Source organism: Marmota marmota, unplaced genomic scaffold, assembly GCF_001458135.2.
Source record: "Marmota marmota marmota unplaced genomic scaffold, marMar, whole genome shotgun sequence".
Taxonomy (NCBI): Eukaryota; Metazoa; Chordata; class Mammalia; order Rodentia; family Sciuridae; genus Marmota; species Marmota marmota.
Genome location: NW_026000142.1, coordinates 4,494,382 through 4,516,925, shown reverse-complemented (window position 1 = coordinate 4,516,925; position 22,544 = coordinate 4,494,382).

Below are 22,544 nucleotides of genomic sequence, written 5' to 3'. Positions count from 1 at the left end.
GGTCTTTTATTTTTCCATATGAATTTCATGATTGCTTTCTCTATTTCTACAAGAAATGCCGTTGGGATTTTGATTGGCATTGCATTAAACCTATAGAGAACTTTTGGTAATATCGCCATTTTGATGATGTTAGTTCTGCCTATCCATGAACAGGGTATATTTTTCCATCTTCTAAGATCTTCTTCTATTTCTCTCTTTAGGGTTCTGTAGTTTTCATTGTATAAGTCTTTCACCTCTTTTGTTAGGTTGATTCCCAAGTATTTTATTTTTTTTGAAGATATTTTGAATGGAGTGGTTGTCCTCATTTCCTCTGAATAATATTCTATTGTATATAAATATGCCACATTTTCTTTATACATTCATCTACTGAAGGGCATCTAAGTTGGTTACACAGTTTAGCTATTATGAATTGTGCTGCTATAAACATTGATGTGGCTGTGTCCCTGTAGTATGCTGTTTTTAAGCCCCTTAGGTATAGACCAAGGAGTGGGATAACTGGGTCAAAAGGTGGTTCCATTCCCAGTTTTCCAAGGAATTTCCATCCTGCTTTCCATATCTGCTGAACCATTTTGCAGTCCCACCAGCAATTTATGAGTGTGCCTTTTCCCCCACATCCTTGCCAACACTTACTGTGGTTTGTATTCTTAATAGCTGCCATTCTGACTGGAGTGAAATGAAATCTTAGAGTAGTTTTGATTTGCATTTCTCTAATTGCTAGAGATGTTGAACATTTCTTCATATATTTGTTGATTGATTATATTTTGCCTTCTGAGAAGTGTCTGTTCAGTTGGCCCATTTATTGATTGGGTTATCTTTGAGTTTTTTTATATACCCTAGAGATTAATGCTCTATCTGATATGCAAGTGGTAAAAATTTGCTCTCAAGCTGTAGGCTCTATTCACCTCACAGAAGGTCTTCCTTGTTGAGAGGAAGTTTTTTAGTTTGAATGCATCCCATTTAGTGATTCTTGATTTTAATTCTTGCACTATAGGAGTCTTATTAAGGGAGCAGGGGCCTAATTCAACATGATGGAAATTACGGTCTACTTTTCCTTCTATTAGGCACATGGTCTCTGATTTAATTCCTAGGTACTAGATCTACTTTGAGTTGAGTTTTGTGCATGGTGAGAGATAGGGGTTTAATTTCATTTTATTGCATATGGATTTCCAGTTTTCCTGGCACCATTTGTTGAAGAGGCTATCTTTTTCCAATGTATGTTTTTAATTATGTAGGTTAATCTCTGTGTCCTCTATTCTGTACCATTGGTCTACCAGTCTACTTTGGTGCCAATACCATACTGGTTTTGTTACTATTGCTCTGTAGTATAGTCTAAGTTCTGGTATACTGATGCTACCTGCTTCACTCTTGCTAAGGATTGCTTTAGCTATTCTGGGTCTCATATTTTTCCAAATGAATTTCATGACTGTTTTTTCTATTTCTATGAGGAATATCATTGGGTTTTTGATTAGAATTGCATTAAATCTGTATAATGCTTATGGTAGTATGGTCATTTTGACAATATTAATTCTGCCTATCCAAGAACAAGGGAGATCTTTTCCATCTTCTAAGGTCTTCTTTAATTTATTTCTTTAGTGTTCTGTAGTTTTCATTGTTGAGATCTTTCACCTCCTTTGTTAGGTTGATTCGCAAGTTTGATTTTTTATCTTTAGGGAGGAGGTCAGTCATTCAAGAAAACCTAGACATTAGTCCTAAATTCTTCCTGGGTGTGGGAGAGGAAATATGTGGTTTTCCATATTTTTGTTTGGTATGTCCCAAGGTAAAAAAATAATCATTGTCTATAAAATATTTGTAAGATGCTAATAAAGTGTTGTGAACTTTTAAGAATTAATTCAGCAAAGAATTTAGTTTTAAAAACAAAAGTAATGAGGTTCGAGATAAAGAGCTAGATGGTTCCAGGTGCAAACCCCAACTCTATCTGTTTATAGCCCTCTGACTTTGCAACTTAGCCTTCTCTGAGGCTCAATGTCCTCAAATATAAAATGGAGGCGATATTAACTTTCCACTAGGTTGCTGTGTATAGTAATAAAATCAAGCATAAAAAAGGATTGGTAGATAGAAGGTTCTTTACAAACCTGCATTTATTGTGACTGTTATGGGGTCAACCCTCAGTGTGTAACTTTTATTCCTTCTTCAAAGCTGTTTTAGTCAGCTTTTATGCCACGGTAAGCAAAAGACCTCACAAGAACAATCTTAGCAGAGGAAAAGTTTTTTTGTCACTCACAGTTTCAGAGGTCTCAGTCCATAGCAGGTAGCTCCAAGTCAGGCAGAACATCATGGTAGAATGATGTGGAGGGAAGGTAGCAGAGAGAGCAAAATATAACCCCAAAGGCATGCTCCCCAAAGATCCACCTCTTCCATCCACACCCCACCTGCCTACAGTTACCACCCTATTAGGGAATTACTTCACTAAGACTCTCATAACTCAATCATTTCACCTCTAAACTTTCTTGCATTGTTTCACACATGAGCTTTTGGGGGACACTACATATTTAAACCACAAGAAATGCACAGGCTGCTAGAAGACTTGATAAATCAAGTAATAGCACAGATATAAGAAGCATCTTGAATTTAGCTAAGGAGAACTTTTAAAAGGTGCCACATAAGGGCACTAAAAATTTATTATAGAAATCCTAAGAATACAAAATCAAGTCAATAGTTTATTTTACATAGAAAACATGATATTAATGTTTTCAAATGTTTGTAAAGGCTCATTTGAAAGTCAGACCCTTAAAATACATCGTAATTGTTTTTATATTCCTAAGTGTAATTATACTGTTAATTTCTATTTTTATGTTCATTGTTAGTTAATTAAAAGTTCAGTATCAGGAAGACAGAATCAGCTAAATCCCTGTAACCATATTAATTAATGTAAATCCATCAAACTTATTATTTTGAGATTCACAGCACCTTATTGCAAATTCAGCAGTTAGAAAAACTGGCAAAAATTATTTGATTAAACATGGTCAAGTTTGAAAATTCTATGGTAATCAAAAAATTCAACATTAGGAATTTTTCTAGTCTCTTTGCATGATGATCCCAGACCTATTAAGATAGCAAATTTAAAAACAAACCTACTGTTTTCCCTAGATTCACTATATTACATTTTCCCCTAAACCAGACTTAAGGTCCTTTAACTCCAAGTCTGATTACCTTGCTCACTGGGTAATATTTGTTCTTCTGGCCAGTGGTGCTGGAGGCAAAAATTTACTCCATTGCTAAAGATTATCTAGAAGGCTTTCCTAACCTACCCACCATCAAAGTGCAGCTCAACTGTGCTTTCCTCTCCAACAAACCTTCCCTCCTCTGTACCATGTCCTCCAAGGTGGGCTTCTTTGGAATTTCTGCCACTTTTTAAATTATACAGTATCATATATTTCCCAGTGTCATGGTCCTGTCTCCTTAACTACACAGCAAGTTCTTATAAAACAAGGATGGAGTCTCCCTCCTAGTCTGTTTCTCCCAGAGTTTTTAACACAGTTCTTCATCTAATAGTGCTATTTAATGAGAACAGCAATAATCAGAAACAAGAAAAATATCTACATTAAACATTTCACTGCAAAATCTACTATGGTCTTGGAAATGAGATGTTCCCCCAAAATACCTGTGTTAATGCAAGAATAGTCAGAGATGAAATGATTAGATTGTGAGAACTGTAACCTAATGCATTCATCCTAGTTTGAATGAACTGAGTAGCTACTGTAGGCAGGTGGGGCATGGCTGGAAGAGGAGGGTCAGTGTGGGCAAGGAGCTCCTGTTTCACACCCCTCCACCGTGATGTTCTGTTTCACCTTGGGCACAACAATGGAACCTGTGAACCATGGACTGAACCTCTGAAACTGTCAACTCAAGAAAAACTTTTCCTCCTCTAAGATGTTCTTGTTTTGATTATTTTTGTCACAGTGATTAAAAGCTAACAGAGGTCTAAACTCATCTCAAATCACTGCTACATGACAGCCACAGGGGTGGGGGGGGGACAGGTGGAAGGAGAGGGAGAAGAGAACACTCACAAACCCAAATGGAGAAGGCCCTTTTATCTTGTTTGCAAAAGTTCTGTTTTAAGTTTTACATACTGCATATTGTTTATCTTTTCATCTTCTTTGTCTGAGAGATGAAAAGGATGCTCTTGTTCACTCTGTTCCAAGCCCCAGAAGGCCAACTTGCACAGACTTCATACACAAACTTCTCTTCCCACTGGCTATTTGAGGGCTTCAGTGAGCATGGTAGCAACAGATTAGAGAGACTGGAGTGAGGCCAGACTGTTTATTACTCCACCTCCCTCCCCAAGGGGTGGTCCTCATACCTCCCTGGAAGCTCTCAGCTCACTCTGCACATAGCCTCACTGTGTCCAATCCTGGTAATGTCCCTCTCTCGCCTAAGACTTAGGAGTCTAATTCTTTCCTACCCGCCATTCTCTTCCACACTCATCCAGTGGTTTCCCTATGACCTGCCCAAGCATCAGTGTACCACAAATGACTTATTTTGACTTGTCTGTTTCCATCAAGACCCTGTCCAATACCAGTGTTTTATTTATGATTCTTAAAATCTAAATATTTAACCCTACTTCCTTGTTTCCATAAGAAAGTGAGGGTCCGTATGATAATGAGCCCTTCTCTTTCAGATTCAGGGTCATCAGTGACTCTGGGAGATGGAACAATTGTTTATCAACTCTTACCATTCCACATTATGCCTTACAGACATTACCTCATCTAATCTCCCTTTTTTACCTTGCCAAAAAAAAAAAAAAAAAAGCTATGAGACTGGTCTGATAAGTTGACCTTATTTACTTTACAGAAACAAGGAGCACAGACATTAAGTAACAGAAATAGGAATATAAAGCCAAGAATGTCTCACTATAAAACCTGTGTCCTTGTCCAGAAAATTAAATGAAATCAGTCCCCTACCACACTATACTGTCTTGAAGGGCTGGCGAATTGTGTAGATGTATTGATCCTTATGCTCAATGATTCACACTGTTCTTTTGGAGTTGCAGCCATATGCCTCCTCTAATTGATTAAAAATTATTCTGCAACCCCAGTACAAATCTGACAGCTACTGCCCTGTCTATTCACCTGCCTGTAGCAGCCAGCCTTGCCTGTCTAATTGATTGCATATAATTTGCTATAAGGCCATGTAACATACAATGCACCCCAGTTGGAATTATATGTGAAAATAAGAGTAACAATTTCCTAAATGAGGGCTGACAGACTTGCAAACATGGAGTTTGTGAAAGCTATTTTTCTTCACTCAGCAGCTATATTTTAGATAGCATTATACAGCATTTTAATGTGCCAAAAAATCATTGTTTCCATGCCACATAGAAAGGATGCATATAGATGCACCTCTTGACATATCTAGCTGAGCCTACCCTTTAAGTCATCACATCCTCCAGATGATTCCAGCCTGCAGCCATTCAATTCTTCCCTGCTGGAATCTCCAATATCATGGAGCAAAGATCGATCGATCGATAGATAGATAGATAGATGCATTATTTATACACTTATGTATGCATATATGCATTACATATATAAATACCTGGCAAATGAAACTATTGACAAGAACTCTGGAAAGCTAGAACCATGTCCTCATATGTCCCCCACCCCAAGCTTATACTTAAGTATTTAGTATTACAACCCTAAGACCAGCTACATGAAAGGGACTGAGAGAGGGAAGGATAACAGAATTTAACAGAGTTGCAACTGGGACCAGATGTAGACCAGAGAAGTGTAGATCTCTGCAGAGAGCCACGCCAATGAGTAACTCTATCATGAGCAGTGCAAGTAATCATCTAAATATCCAATTTAAATAACCTTTCCTGGTCTTTAGAACTCAAGAAGGAATGGGAGAAGGAAAACGTTTTCCTGCAATAAGGAGCTGAGTGGAGAACTTCCACTCCACCCTGAGGGTCATTACAGCTCTAAGGTAAAATTGTATACATATGTTTGGCCTCATTTTGCTATTTATTATAACCTTAAATTGAAGTTGCACTCTCAAGCTAGTGATATCAAAATTCTGCCTCCTATGTATGAGGCATGGGTGAATTTTGACAGGCTTCAGTTAGAAATACTCCGGATCTGAGTCAGAAGGAAGGAACAGTACCAAGGCAGCTCAAGTGGATGTCACCAGGATGGAGCGACAGGGTCTTGGTGCAGAGGAGACAAGGGCACCATCAGGCAGACACCAGAGAGTGCATAAGGAGAAGTGGGGCAGTGATGCACAAAGCAGGACACGATGTAACTGCTGTCACTCTTAATGTGGCCTCCATGGCATGGCCAAAATAACTGGTAATAGGGGATCACTGAGGTCAAACCCCTGTTTATTCTGCTTTGTGCAAGAACAGTCACCACACCAGAGATGACACAGGAGCTAGTGACATTCAAGGCCAAAAGAACAAATGAGCTGATTCCTACTATAGGGATAGCTGGAGCAAAGGCCCCGAGGCAGGAGATACCCAGGATTAAAGGACAGGCAAGCAGGCCAGTGGGGCTGGACCAGAAGGAGTGTAGTTAGAGGTGAACACAAACATAAAGAGAAAACAAAGGTCAGCAAATGCAGGGCCTTGAAGTCTTAAGCTTTTACTCTTGTGATGATGTGGACTATCAAAGTGTGTAGAGGAGATGAATGAAATCATCCAACTTTTTAGCAGGTTGTCCCTGGATGCTGTTTTGAGAATAAACTGAAAGAGGCCAAGTTAAAAGCAGGGAGAATAATTGAGAGGTCACTGCTTGGTTTTCCCCTAAATACACTAGTGGCTTGGTCTGAGCAACAGAAATGGAGAAAGTAAAAATTCTGAATATATTTTGAAAGTAAAACCATCAGCATTAGCTGACAAATTAGGTGTGACATGTCCTTCTTTCTTGCTTTATTTTTTCTTCAGAGCACTTATCACCTCTGACATCCTACAATTTAATTCTCAATGTTTCTATTATCCCTCCCCATAAGTAAAAGGTAGAGATTTTTTGTGCCTGGTCCATAACAGGCACTCAAGAAGTAGTTGTTACTGGGATTAATTTATCTGAAGTATTAAAATAACTCTATTAAGAATGTTTTATCCTTGTCACATTCTTTTCCATTCACAGACATTATTTATTATAGGTTTGATCTCATTATTCCACCATGAGTCACTTACCTCAGTATATTCACTTTAAATTGATCTACATTGTTTAGACAGTGCTACCTAAATTACTTCTATGGCTTGGCTGCCCTGTTCTGCTAACTGATATAAACAAACAGCTATTGATGTGTAAGACATGGGATTAGGTCATTGCTGAGCTCTAATCGACTTGATTTAATTAGCATGGATGTCAGTGATGCACACTTGCAAGGGCAGATGGCGTGACAGCCACGCTTGTGTTGAGGTAAGGTTGTACCTGTTTTCTGTTTTGAGTGTGTGATCTGTTGATGAAGCTATTTTGACACAACCGTTTTGATGCCAAGGACAATATGATGAGGCCAATTTAAGGAGATCCGTTTGAAGCAGGAACATTGTGACACGATCTAAAAACAAACTGCCAGATTTCTACCTTTTGTTTTCTTTCAGGTATCAAAAGCTTCATTCCAACTCTGAGATTCCAAAGATAAGGCACAAGACCAAGAGAATTGGAAATGGATGAGAGTTGGGCTGAGATTAGCTTCCATCTTTGAGAACTGGTTTCCCACACTTGTACATCTGAGAGAGGAATATCAATGATTCTAGGTGGAATTTCTGTCATTATCTAAATATTCACCTGAATCTTGAACTGTCTTCACATGGACTGGTCATTTACTTTTATATAAATCTCTAGTTGCATAATAATGGAACTTGCTCTGTTTGCACATGAGAGAATGGGCTCCTTTGCTTTTTTTTTTTTTTTTCAATGTTTTCTTCTTCTCAAGGCCAGTCTCATTTGATTAGGTTTCCATAGGACCCACCCACACACACACACCAACTCCAAGGATTCAAAAAGAAAGGCAAGGGAAGGAAAGGTTGAGTATCAGGACAGAGCCTGTTCTCTAGTCTCAGCTTCAGACTCACAGGAAATCCTCTGTTGAATTTCTAATAGCTTTCTTAATGCTCTCATTTATAGCTGGAGCTTGTGTGAAGGCTCCTTTATTAAAATCCTGAAGAGCTGGCATCTAGCTACCCAGGGTAAAGAGAGTACACTTGACTGTTTCCCCAACCTGGCCTGCTAGGTGGGTAGGTGCCTCAAAAAGGCAGTTGACCACAGCTAACCCCAGCTACAGACAACCTTCCAGCACTTCCTTACTGAAGGGGTCATGATTACCAGGGGACTGTACTGGGGGCTCCTGTGTATTGGAAGGAGATACGTTGAGAGATTGGAGTAAAGGAAGGAAATCGGGGATTCAGGCATTGTGGCCACTGGGCTAGTTGTCTTACCCTCTCCTGTCACTCAGGCCCACTCTTCTCCATTGATGAGGATATGGGGAGGGGGGAAGACCTGATCTTTCCCCAGGCCAACCCAGGACACGACCTCTTCGTCCCAACTCTCTTCTTTTGCTTTACTTCTTGCTTTGTACCCCCCACTCCAAATCAGGCTCCTAATGTCTCCCCACTGAAATAATTATGTACCTATCAATCCTTTTCAGTGATTCTCAGTTTGGGAACACATTCAAATGGCTGTACACCTCTGTACTTAATGTTGCTCAAGAGAAGGGAGGACTGGGCTGTCCCTGGTATCCTCTTGGCTATGATCTCCCTTCCTCTCTCTAATCCCAAAGGGAAGGAGAGAGGTAGTCTCACTGCAGTATGTAAAAACAACAAAAATAAGCCCTGTTGAAAGACAAGATTGCGAGGAGACCCAACGTGGCAGCCGGCGAGGAAACAGCACTTTCAATACCTCCACAGTAACGGGATCAGAGAGACCCATTAATACACCTACATGCTACCTGCTGAGAAACTTCTAGCAAAATTCCGCTGAAAGGAGACCTGCCGGGAATTAGTAAGTCTATTGGAAGTATCAGTTTGTCTCGGCCATGAGGTGCAGGGGCCCAGTCCCGCCGGCCGCCGCCGAAAGACCACTGCTAGCCCAGCGGCGAACATTCAAACAGCCGCTGCCTGCCCCGGCCCCTGCCGGCCCGGCTCTGTAAACTGCCCCCGGCAGTTCGGCGCTGAAAACGACCCCCGCTCCCCCCCCTTGGGTGAACAGCTCCCAACCCCCGGCTCTGTGAACAGCGCCACCCGCCCCGCACTGCGAACAGCCCCGCCCGCCCAGCACTGCGAACACCCCCGCGAACAACACGGCGAACGGGATACCACCCTGGCAGAGAGCTGACATCATGGGCGGAGGAGATAACTTCATTGAAACCAGCGCGACAGGTGTGTAATCCCCTAGCCATCTCTCTCCACACAGCAGGGAAAACTTAAGAGCCCCTCCCAGCTCTCCTGTGAGCTCCATAGCCAGACCTGAGGGAATCAGGAGTGGCGCGGGACTTGCGGCGCGGAACTCCCGGCTACCGCTCCCACCAGTGCTGACAACTGAGGTCTCTTGCACCAGCTACCGGGGGCGTGGCTACTGGAGGGCAAGCAAATTCGCTGGGGGATCTCAGCCCCAAGCTCTACAAACTTAGGGTCTGAGGGAGGCAAACAGGGAGAGTGAGCCCAGGTGTTCATGAAAACAGGGCTCCCAGGAGCAGCAGACCTGGCGTGTAGCCAGTATTGTGGTGAGCGCCACAGGTGAGCACGGCCTGGCTTGAGGAAACACAAGACAAGGCCCTAGACACTCAGGATTGGAGACCCGCCCAGTCTAGGAGAAAGAGCTGCTGCACAGTGAATGGTTCCCACCTATTGAGAGGAGAAGCTTGGCCCAGTGGGCACAGCTCCACCTACTGGAAGAGAAGTTAATAGAACTCTAGGACTGCATTTATTATTATTATTATTATCATTTTTTTTCTTTTCTTTTTCTTTTTTTTTTTTTTTTTTCTTTCATTTTCAATTTTTATTTGTTGTTGTTCTTTAACTTTTTTTCAATGTTTCTATTTTTTTTAATTTTTTTTATTTTATTATTATTATTATTTTTTTAAATTTTAATTTTCATTTTTTATTATCACTATTATTTTTGTTAAAATTTTTTTTTCTCATCTTTTCTTTCTTTCTTTATTATCTAAACCTTGTTATTCTTGTTTCTTTTTTCTTTTCATTTCTTTTCAATTTTCTTATTCCCCCTTCCTTGAATTCTACCTGCCTACTCTCATTCTCTTTAGTGACTTCTTCCCTTCCCTTCTAATATCTTTCCTCTCAAGCATCAAATAAATCTATAAGAGTAAACAGTAACTCAGCAGTCAAACACAACAAGAAGTAACATGAGCAGCATAAAAAAGCAAGGAAGAAAAGGAGTACAAACAATGAAGGACAGCCTAAATATTCAGGAGGACCTAGAGTCAGCAGAAAAATGGTCATATAAAGAACTCAAGGAATACCTTAGACAGATGGAATGGAACCTTAAAGAAGATACGAGACAGCAAATCCAAACAGTGAAAGAACACTTTGAAAATGAATTACATAGACAGATAAAAGAAGAAGTTAAGCATCTTTATCAGGAGATTGAGATTATAAAAAAAAACCAAACAATAATTCTAGAAATGAAGGAAACGATAAACCAAATTAAAAACTCAATTGAGAGTATCACTAACAGAGTGGAGCAAGTAGAAGCCAGAACATCAGATAATGAAGACAAAATATATCATCTTGAAAAGAGCCTAGCCAACTCAGAAAGGCTGGTTAAAAACCACGAGAAAAACATCCAAGAGATATGGGATAACATAAAGAAACCAAACCTACGAGTCATCGGGATAGAAGAAGGTACAGAGATTCAAACCAAGGGAATGAGTAACCTGCTGAAAGAAATAATTACAGAAAACTTTCCAGAAATAAAAAAGGAAACGGATATACAAATTGTAGATGCATACAGGACACCGAGCACACAAAATCACAGTAGACCAACGCCAAGACACATTGTTATGAAGATATCCAATATACAGAACAAAGAGAAAATACTAAAAGCTACAAGAGAAAGGAGGCAGATTACATTCAGGGGTAAACCAATAAGGTTAACAACGGATTTTTCATCACAGACGCTGAAAGCGAGAAGATCCTGGAACAACGTATTTCAAACACTGAAAGACAATGGATGCCAACCAAGAATTCTGTATCCAGCAAAATTAAGCTTCAGGTACGATAACGAAATAAAAATCTTTCATGATAAACAAAAGCTAAAAGAATTTGCAGCCAGAAAACCAGCATTGCAAAGCATCTTGAGCAAAACACTACACGAGGAAGAAATGAAAAACAATAACCAAAACCATCAGTGGGAAGTGCCTCTATAAAGACAGAGGGCGGGGGGAAAGCTAACCATGGAGAAACAAACTAAATTAAAAAAAAAAAAAAAAAAAGAAGATAAATAATCAAACATGGCTGGAAGTACAAACCATATATCAATAGTAACTCTAAACGTTAATGGCTTAAACTCTCCAATAAAGCGACATAGGCTGGTAACATGGATTAAAAAAACAAATCCAACAATATGCTGCCTCCAGGAGACACATCTGATTGGAAAAGACATACACAGGCTGAAGGTGAAAGGTTGGGAAAAAATATACCATGCACACGGTCCTCGTAAGCAAGCAGGGGTGGCCATCCTCATATCGAATAAAATTGACTTCAAGACTAAATTAATCAAAAGGGATAAGGAAGGACATTATATACTGTTAAAAGGAACCATTCACCAACAAGACATAACAATTATCAATATTTATGCACCAAATAATGGTGCTGCGACGTTCATAAAACAAATTCTCCTCAAGTTCAAGAATCAAATAGACCACAACACAATAATTATGGGTGACTTCAACACACCTCTCTCACAATTGGACAGATCCTCCAAACAAAAGCTGAATAAAGAAACTATAGAACTCAATATCACAATCAACAACCTAGACTTAACTGACATATATAGAATATATCAACCATCATCAAGTGGATATACTTTTTTCTCAGCAGCACATGGATCCTCCTCAAAAATAGACCATATATTATGCCATAGGGCAACCCTCAGTAAATATACAGGGGTGGAGATAATACCATGCATTTTATCTGATCATAATGGAATGAAACTGGAAATCAATGATAAAAGAAGGAAGGAAAAATCCTACATCACATGGAAAATGAACAATATGTTACTGAATGATCAATGGGTTACAGAAGACATAAAGGAGGAAATCAAAAAATTCTTAGAGATAAATGAAAATACAGACACAACATATCGGAATCTATGGGACACAATGAAAGCAGTTTTAAGAGGGAAATTCATCGCTTGGAGGTCATTCCTCAAAAAAAGGAAAAACCAACAAATAAATGAGCTCACACTTCATCTCAAAGCCCTAGAAAAGGAAGAGCAAAACAACAGCAAATGTAGCAGAAGGCAAGAAATAATTAAAATCAGAGCGGAAATCAACGAAATTGAAACAAAAGAAACTATTGAAAAAATTAACAAAACTAAAAGTTGGTTCTTTGAAAAAATAAATAAGATCGACAGACCCTTAGCCATGCTAACGAAGAGAAGAAGAGAGAGAACTCAAATCACTAACATACGGGATGAAAAAGGCAATATCACAACAGACACTACAGAAATACAGAAGACAATTAGAAATTATTTTGAAAACCTATATTCCAATAAAATAGAAGATAGTGAAGACATCGATAAATTCCTTAAGTCATATGATTTGCCCAGACTGAGTCAGGAGGATACTCACAACTTAAACAGACCAATAACAATAGATGAAATAGAAGAAGCAATCAAAAGACTTCCAACCAAGAAAAGCCCAGGACCGGATGGGTATACAGCGGAGTTTTACAAAACCTTTAAGGAAGAATTAATACCAATACTTTTCAAGTTATTTCAGGAAATAGAAAAAGAAGGAGCTCTGCCAAATTCATTCTATGAGGCCAACATCACCCTGATTCCGAAACCAGACAAAGACACCTCAAAGAAAGAAAACTACAGACCAATATCTCTGATGAACCTAGATGCAAAAATCCTCAATAAAATTCTGGCGAATCGGATACAAAGGCACATCAAAAAAATTGTGCACCATGATCAAGTAGGATTCATCCCTGGGATGCAAGGATGGTTCAATATACGGAAATCAATAAATGTTATTCACCACATCAATAGACTTAAAAATAAGAACCATATGATCATCTCAATAGACGCAGAAAAAGCATTCGACAAAGTACAGCATCCCTTTATGTTCAAAACATTAGAAAAACTAGGGATAACAGGAACTTACCTCGACATTGTAAAAGCTATCTATGCTAAGCCTCAGGCTAGCATCATTCTCAATGGAGAAAAATTGAAGGCATTCCCCCTAAAATCTGGAACAAGACAGGGATGCCCTCTATCACCACTTCTATTCAATATAGTTCTCGAAACACTGGCCAGAGCAATTAGACAGACGAAAGAAATTAAAGGCATAAAAATAGGAAAGGAAGAACTTAAATTATCACTATTTGCAGATGACATGATTCTATACCTAGAAGACCCAAAAGGGTCTACAAAAAAACTACTAGAACTAATAAATGAATTCAGCAAAGTGGCAGGATATAAAATCAACACGCATAAATCAAAGGCATTTCTGTATATCAGCGACAAAACTTCTGAAACGGAAATGAGGAAAAACACTCCATTCACAATATCCTCAAAAAAAATAAAATACTTGGGAATCAACCTAACAAAAGAGGTGAAAGATTTATATAATGAAAACTACAAAACCCTAAAAAGAGAAGTAGAAGAAGATCTTAGAAGATGGAAAAATATACCCTGTTCATGGATAGGCAGAACTAACATCATCAAAATGGCGATATTACCAAAAGTTCTCTATAGGTTTAATGCAATGCCAATCAAAATCCCAACGGCATTTCTTGTAGAAATGGATAAAGCAATCATGAAATTCATATGGAAAAATAAAAGACCCAGAATAGCAAAAGCAATTCTAAGCAGGAAGTGCGAATCAGGCGGTATAGCGATACCAGACTTAAAACTATATTACAGAGCAATAGTAACAAAAACAGCATGGTACTGGTACCAAAACAGGAGGGTGGACCAATGGTACAGAATAGAGGACACAGAGACTAATCCACAAAGCTACAACTATCTTATATTTGATAAAGGAGCTAAAAGCATGCAATGGAGGGAGGATAGCATCTTCAACAAATGGTGCTGGGAAAACTGGAAATCCATATGCAACAAAATGAAACTGAATCCCCTCCTCTCGCCATGCACAAAAGTTAACTCAAAGTGGATCAAGGAGCTAGATATCAAATCAGAGACTCTGCGTCTGATAGAAGAAAAAGTTGGCTCCGATCTACATATTGTAGGGTCGGGCTCCAAATTCCTTAATAGGACACCCATAGCACAAAAGTTGATAACAAAAATCAACAAATGGGACTTACTTAAACTGAAAAGTTTTCTCTCAGCAAGAGAAACAATAAAAGAGGTAAATAGGGAGCCTACATCATGGGAACAAATTTTTACTCCTCACACTTCAGATAGAGCCCTAATATCCAGAGTATACAAAGAACTCAAAAAATTAAACAATAAGAAAACAAATAACCCAATCAACAAATGGGCCAAAGACCTGAACAGACACTTCTCAGAGGAGGACATACAATCAATCAACAAGTACATGAAAAAATGCTCACCATCTCTAGCAGTCAGAGAAATGCAAATCAAAACCACCCTAAGATACCATCTCACTCCAGTAAGATTGGCAGCCATTATGAAGTCAAACAACAACAAGTGCTGGAGAGGATGTGGGGAAAAGGGTACTCTTGTACATTGCTGGTGGGACTGCAAACTGGTGCGGCCAATCTGGAAAGCAGTATGGAGATTCCTGGGAAAGCTGGGAATGGAACCACCATTTGACCCAGCTATTGCCCTTCTTGGACTTTTCCCTGAAGACCTTAAAAGAGCGTACTACAGGGATACTGCTACATCGATGTTCATAGCAGCACAATTCACAATTGCTAGACTGTGGAACCAACCCAGATGCCCTTCAATAGATGAATGGATAAAAAAAATGTGGCATTTATACACCATGGAGCATTACGCAGCACTAAAAAATGACAAAATCATGGAATTTGCAGGGAAATGGATGGCACTAGAGCAGATTATGCTTAGTGAAGCTAGCCAATCCCTAAAAAACAAATGACAAATGTCTTCTTTGATATAATGAGAGCAACTAAGAACAGAGCAGGGAGGAAGAGCAGGAAGAAATGATTAACATTAAACAAAGACATGAGGTGGGAGGCAAAGGGAGAGAAAAGGGAAATTGCATGGTAATGGAGGGAGACCCTCATGGTTATACAAAATTACATATAAGAGGTTGTGAGGGGAATGGGAAAATAAACAAGGAGAGAAATGAATTACAGTAGATGGGGTAGAGAGAGAAGATGGGAGGGGAGGGGAGGGGGTATAGCTGAGGATAGGAAAGGTAGCAGAATACAACAGTTACTAATAGGGCATTATGTAAAAATGTGGATGTGTAACCGATGTGATTCTGCAATCTGTATTTGGGGTAAAATTGGGAGTTCATAACCAACTTGAATCTAATGCATGAAATATGATATGTCAAGAGCTTTGTAATGTTTTGAACAACCAATAAAAAAAAGAAAGACAAGATTGCAACAAATTTAGTTAAACTATCTAATTGGCTTTTATTTGCAATTCGTAAATTGGGGTGACAACTCTAAAAATTCAGAAAAGGTATATCCTGGAGCAGGGCAGAGGAAGTTGACTATAATTAGAAAGGGGCTGAAGAGAGCAGAAACAAGGTACCAGAAGGGAATTGGTCAGTATCAGATTATTTTCCTTATAAGGGTTAAAACAGAGGACACTTCCTTATCATGTAGGCCACAACTGAATTTAGCTATTTCAACTCAGTCTAAATCAATGACCTCATATAGATTTTATTTAACAGTCCCATTAGGATTACTTTTCTGCCAAAGCTCTCTAATCTATGAGAGAAATTCATACCTTCCCAAGTAACTTGTTTAAATTGATCTTATTTAGCATGGACATCTTTCCCATATATGCCCTACATGACACTACAGCGCTTCCCATATTTACTTTGGAAAACAGAGAATCTCTCTCCAACCCTTTTCCACATAAGTCTCACATATAAACTGACTACATTGTGTTTAACATTATAACTCTCACTTATAATGCTGCTTTGTTTGTGTGCATGTAAAAAGAATTGGTACTTGAGTTTGTTTTTTATTGCTATATAATAAAATATAACAAGTTCAGCAGCTTAAAAACATCATGCTTTTTTTTTTTAGCTTAGGATTCTGAGAGTCAGAAGTCTGAGCAGAGCTTAGCTGGGTCCTCTGTAAAGGGTTACAAGATGTTAAACGTATTATGGTTTGGATGTATGGTCTCCCCCAAAAGCTCACACATGAGACAATGGAAGAAGGTTCAGAGGAGAAATGATTGAGTTATAGCCTTAACCTAATTAGCAGATTAATCCCTGATGGGATTAATTGAGGGGGAACTAGAGGCAGGTGGCTGTGTGGCTAGCAGAAGTCACTTATTGTGGGGCGTGGCTATGGAGTATATATTTTGTATCTGGAGAGAAGAGGGACTCTCTCTCTCTCTCTCTCTGCCTCATGATCATTATATGAGCTGGTTCTCTCTGCTACACTCTTCTGCCATAATGTTCTGCCTTACCTCAAGCCCCAAGGAGTGGAACCAGCCTTCTATGGACTAAGATCTCTAAAACCATGAGCCCTCAAATAAACTTTTCGTCCCCTAAAATTGTCCTGGTCAGATCCTTTAGTCACAGCAGTGAAAAAGCTGACTAAAACAATTAGCTAGGCAATGTTTCTTCCTGGAGCTCAGGGTCCTCTGCCAAGTTTACTTGGTTGTTGGCAGAATTTAGTTCCTTGTAGTTGTAGGACCATGTGTTCCTGTTCATATGGCCCTCTCCAGAGGCAGGTCACCTTGGAAGTTTGCCTCTTCAAGTTTGGCAGGAGAATATCTCACATCTGAGAGCCCAGCACCTCTTTTAAGGACTCTTATCTGACCAAGTCTGCCTTGTACAGAATAATCTTGTGTTACTATGTAATATAAGAGCCACAGGAGTGATATTCCATCATCTCTGGTACATTGTATTGATTAGAAGCAAATCATAGGTTTCACCTACACTTAAAGGGAAATCTACACAAATTCATGAAAACCACTGGGAGTCAGTTTAGGCTCTGTCCACACCATCACTTAAGATTTTTTTAAAACCACCTGCATGTTATTAGTGTAACCCATTTTTGTTAAAAATAAAAGAGGAAGACATTTGGGAATAAAACTGAGCAAATTGGGCTGGGGATATAACTCAGTTGGTAGAGTGCTTGCCTTGCATACATAGACTCTGGGTTTAATCCCCAGCACCACAAAAACAAAAAACAAAACCTGACCAAATTATATTGTTAAACATATGCATATTATGATTTAGATATAAGGTATCCTTCAAATGTTCATGTATAAGACAATGAAAGAAAATTTGGAGGTGGCATGATTGGGTGATGAGAGCCTTTACTTAATCAGTGCATTAACTCACCTGAATGAATTAACTGGGTGGAACTGTAGTCAGGTAGGATGCGACTGGAGGAGGTGTGTCTTTGGGGTATATATTTTGTGCCTGGTGAGCATGAGCTCTATCTTTGCTTCTTGGTAGCCAGGATCTGAATTGCTTTTCTTCTCCACACTCTTCCGCCATGATGTTCTGCTTTACCTTGGGCTCAGAGCAACAGAGCTGATCACCTAGGACTTAAACCTCTGAAACCATGAGCACCAAATAAACTTTTCTTCCTCAAAAATTGTTTTTGTCAGGTATTTCTGCCATAATAGCCAAAAAAAGTAAATAAAACAGTGCATGTATGAATATGTAACAATGAATTCTACTACTATATATAATTATAATGGACCAATAAAATATTTCTAATCCAACCTTTATAGCAACAAATAAAATAGAAACTCAGAGCTCCCAATAATTAGCTAAGAGTCAGAGATAGAAAACAGAGATTCTGCATTCTGACAGATTTGTCAAAATATTCTATTTCATACTGCATGTTGTTCTAGGTGAATAGCTAATAATGACCAGTTCAGGAAATGTTCCAAGCCTCAAAAAAAAAAATGCTGGGAAAACATGCACAAACCAAGCTTGGAAGAATCAAAGTCTCATTCAAATACAATTATAAGATATTCTTAGCAGGGGCTGGATGTGGGAGACAGGAAATGTTTATGTGGCCTCCTTAATATCCTGACCTAGTAAAGCCCTTAAGAATGTTTTGGGTGACTTTTGTTCACATTGCCATGGAGCCACTTCTGACTGATGCCTGATCATGGGGGCCAACAAATGTATTTATAGAACCAACCTAAAGCAAAACCCTAGAAGAGTAAGAATATTATGGCATTGAAATTTTTTCCAGGAATATGGAGCTCAGCACAGAAAGCCCTTCAAGTAGAGCATTACTGTACTAGCACTACCTCATAGGTGTCATTGTGAAGAAGTATGGCTGTTGTATTTATCCTAGTTAATCTCTCCACCATTGTCATGGTTTGGATGTGAGGTGTCCCCCAAATGTTCACATGTGAGATAATGCAAGAAGGTTTGGAGGAGGAACAATTGGGTTGTAAATCTTAACCTAATCAGTGATTTAATCCTCTGACAGGGATTAATTGAGTGGTAACTGAAGTGGTAGGGTGTGGCTGGAAGAGGTGAGAATTAGGGTGTGGCTTTGGTGTATATATATTTGTATCTGGAGAGTGGAGTCTCTCTCATGTAAGATAATTACAGATTATGAAAACTCTTAAAAATATTAGAGATCTGGGAACAAAGTATGCTTGAGGGAGAAATAGGGTGATTTTTTGATAAATCAGTCATACAAATCTTCTCTGAAGAGATAGTGTTTCCAAAGACCCTTGAATTGGGCTGGGAATGTAGCTCAAGACTAAAGTATGGACTTAGCATGCACAAGATCCTGAATTTGATTCCCAGCAACCAGTAGAGGTTGGGAGGAAGAGCCCTTAACTGATAAAGAGTGAGCAGGCTAAACAAGGATCTGGAGGAAGAGTGTTCTAGGGCAAGGCAGAGGCAAGAGCAGGCTGTCTCTCAAAGACTCAAAGGAAGACCAGCATGGCTGCATGGTGAGCTCAGAGGAGAGCTATAACTAATCAGTTAAAGAGGTAGGTATGGAACAAATCAACATAGAGCTTTAAAGGTTCATAATAAGGAGGGTTTTGCATTTTATTTTAAATGAAATGAGAAGTAATTGGAGTCTTCATTATTATAATTGAAGAGTTTGGGATTTTTTTAATAGTATTGACCATGTGCTTGGATTGAATTGCTTTAAATGCTTCATGAATACAAACTCATTGAATTCCTACAAGCCTATGAGGTAGGTGATATTCTTCCTATTATACAATTAAGAATATTGAGGCCCAGAGAGATTTCATAACATATGATCACACATGCTTGGATAAAGTAGAACAGGGATTGCAGGACAGACCATCTAATTATCTTTAAAATTCACACTGGCTCCAACGACAGTGACAAAATATAATAAGGCAAAATTACCAAGGCCAGACATGATGGTGGCTTAGACCTGAGATGGCAGTGACAGAGGGAGAATGGCTGGGTTCAGAATATATTGACAAGGGGATTGATGACCCATTGAATGGGCAGAGTAAAGAAAACAGAAATTCCTAAATTTTTGTCCCCAGCTACTAAGTGAATGATATTTTCATAAATTGAGAGAGGAAAGACATGGGGAAAATAAGTGTAGGAGTTGGAGGAACAGTGGGAATTAAGACTGAGGTACTGTTTAATATCTAAATGGATATTGATGTTGAGTAGGCAGTTCTATGTAGGAGTCTAGGGTTTAGTCCAAAGTTCCAACTAGAGGTACAGACTTGGGAGTCTTAGTAGATGGTGTTTGTCTTATAGATGGTGTTGAGAATCATAAGACTGAATGAGATGACTGAGGGAGAGAAGAGGTGAGAGTCCAAAGACTAAGCCACAGGCCATCCTACCCCTTCAAAGGATCCAGAAATGGAAGTTGAGAAGGTACTGGTAAAGACAGTAGAAGGGCCCAAAATCTGAGTGAAATGTATTTCAAGAAGGAGATAGAATCCAAGATGGCAGACTAGAGGGAGTCTCCATGACCTGGGATTCAAGCAGTGGGAACACTATTTCTCTGCAAGTTATTAGAGGACCCCCAACAGCTGCTCCTGCACAGGAATCCCAGCAGCTGTGTCTGCATAGGTCCCTCATTCTCACCATCTGTGCAGGACCCCTGGCTGTCCACCCACGCAGAACACCCAGCCTCCACTCCTGTGTGGACTCCCATCTACCATCATGGTGCTCCCCCGGTTGCCTCCACCATGGGACACTGCAACCGCTGCCCTAGTCCCCTTTGTGCATCAGGGAACACCAGACAGGGTCTGGAGACAGCCGCCCAACACAATACTGTATGCAACAGAACTGCATCTACAAACAAGCCACGCAACACCACTGCCCAGCCCTCCCCAACACACCATCTCTGAAAGCAACCACCTCCATCTTGGGACACATTTGTCGCCATCTTGGGTTATCCATGCCACTGCCATCACCATCTTTAGTTGGAGCAACTCCCAGCTTGGAACACTGGCTGGGGCCTAGAAGCAATATCAAGATACCCTAACTCTCCCTTCTGCCCAGCAGCCACGAACCCGGCACAGTGCTTGCAGCTACTTGACTGGTCGGTGTAAGGTCCTTGCTTAGTATCTGAATGGCCATCGTAAGTGACAGCCACCATTTCAAGAAAAATTTCTCTCTCCCACCCAAGGACATTTCTGAGAAAGGCTCACCACTCCCTCATACCAACCAAACCCTTCACCTCCTGCATTCTTTCCTGTCCAAGGTTGTATCACCACTCCCTCATACCAATCCCACCCTTAACCACCCAAATTAGGACCTATCAGGCTCTAATCCCCAAGCCTGCCTCATAAAAGTCCCAAACCCCAAGCCTGTAGTGCCTCTCTCTGTCTATGGAGAGACATGCCTTTATTTGTCAGCTCTGACAAATAAACTCTCATGTGTATCTCTACCTGGTTTCTATTTTTCATTTCTTGCTGTCTCCCAGTTCCTCACTTTCCTTTCAGTCAGTAGCTCACAAAGCCTGGTCCTGACCTGCCTGATATTAAACATGACAGATGCTCAGGCCCCAGAGCACAGCCCACAAGACATTTACATCTGGAGAGAGAGGTTCCTGATTGGGAAGTAGAAAGGGAGTGGGTGAGCGAGATACAGTTTACAGACTCAATTAGAGACTGGGAATTGTGAGGTCTACAGGCAATACAAGGAGATAAGACCAGGCACCCTCATCACACAAGTGGGCCCCAAAGGAGATCTTGAGGTGCTGTCTTACAACAGGACTGGCAAGTGCAATATCCCACCTCCAGGAGTTCTGTCTCTAAGACCAATCCTCCCACCCTAATAACCTTCACCACCCTGAGGGTGGAGATACCAGCAAACAACAGAGGAACCTACCTACTGGATGAGAAAGGAAGCAGAAAAGATACTGAACTCCAACAAAAACAATTCTGTATTTTCCTTCAAGATTTTTTTCTTTTCTTTTTTTCTTTTGTCTCTCTCATCTCATACCTTCACATCCCCAACATTTATGAAACCAAGTACTTTTCATACATTAGGCTACTAAAGACTGAGTTGTCTAAATAATATATTACAATAGTGTTGTATATTCCTTTACCTTCTATTTTTACATTTTTTCTTTTTCTTAATTTTTGTGTTTGTTTGCTTTTTTGTATTCTCTCTATTATCTTCCCACTTACTTGTGTCCTCAAAATCTCCTTTTCTCTTTTCTTCTGCTACTAGCCAACTTCTGATTCCTCTTTTATGCTTCCTAAGAGCTAATAACTCTATATCCTCACCTCCTCCTTTCTTAACATCTCATCCCACACCCCACCCACAGTTCTCTCTTTGTCCAGCATCAGAAACTGTAGACCCTTTTGCAAACCTACTGTTTATATTGTAGATAATAATTGAACTCACCATTTCTATATATTGTGACAAAACCATAAAAATCTTAATAGGAGCTATTTGGTTTAAAGCTGTATATTGGGAGGATCCAACATGGAGGCGAGTGGGGAGGCAGCGCTTTCAGTACCTCCTCAACAACGGGGTCAGAGAGACGCATGGATACGCTTAGATTCGACCTGCTGAGAAACTCCTAGCAAAATTCCACTAAAGAGAGACCGGCCGGGAATTGGTAGGATTTTTGGAGGTGACAGTTTGCCCTAGACGAGTGAATCTCCGCCACGCAGCGCAGAGGTCCAGACCCGCCAGCCGCTGCCCGCGCGACTCGGCGACTGCCTGCACGCGGCCCCCGTGTCAGGGCGGATAGCCTCCGAGGCACAGCGCAGCAGGAGCGGTGCAGGGACTCTAGGAAGAGGTCTCTCGCCAAGCCTTCATGAAATAGC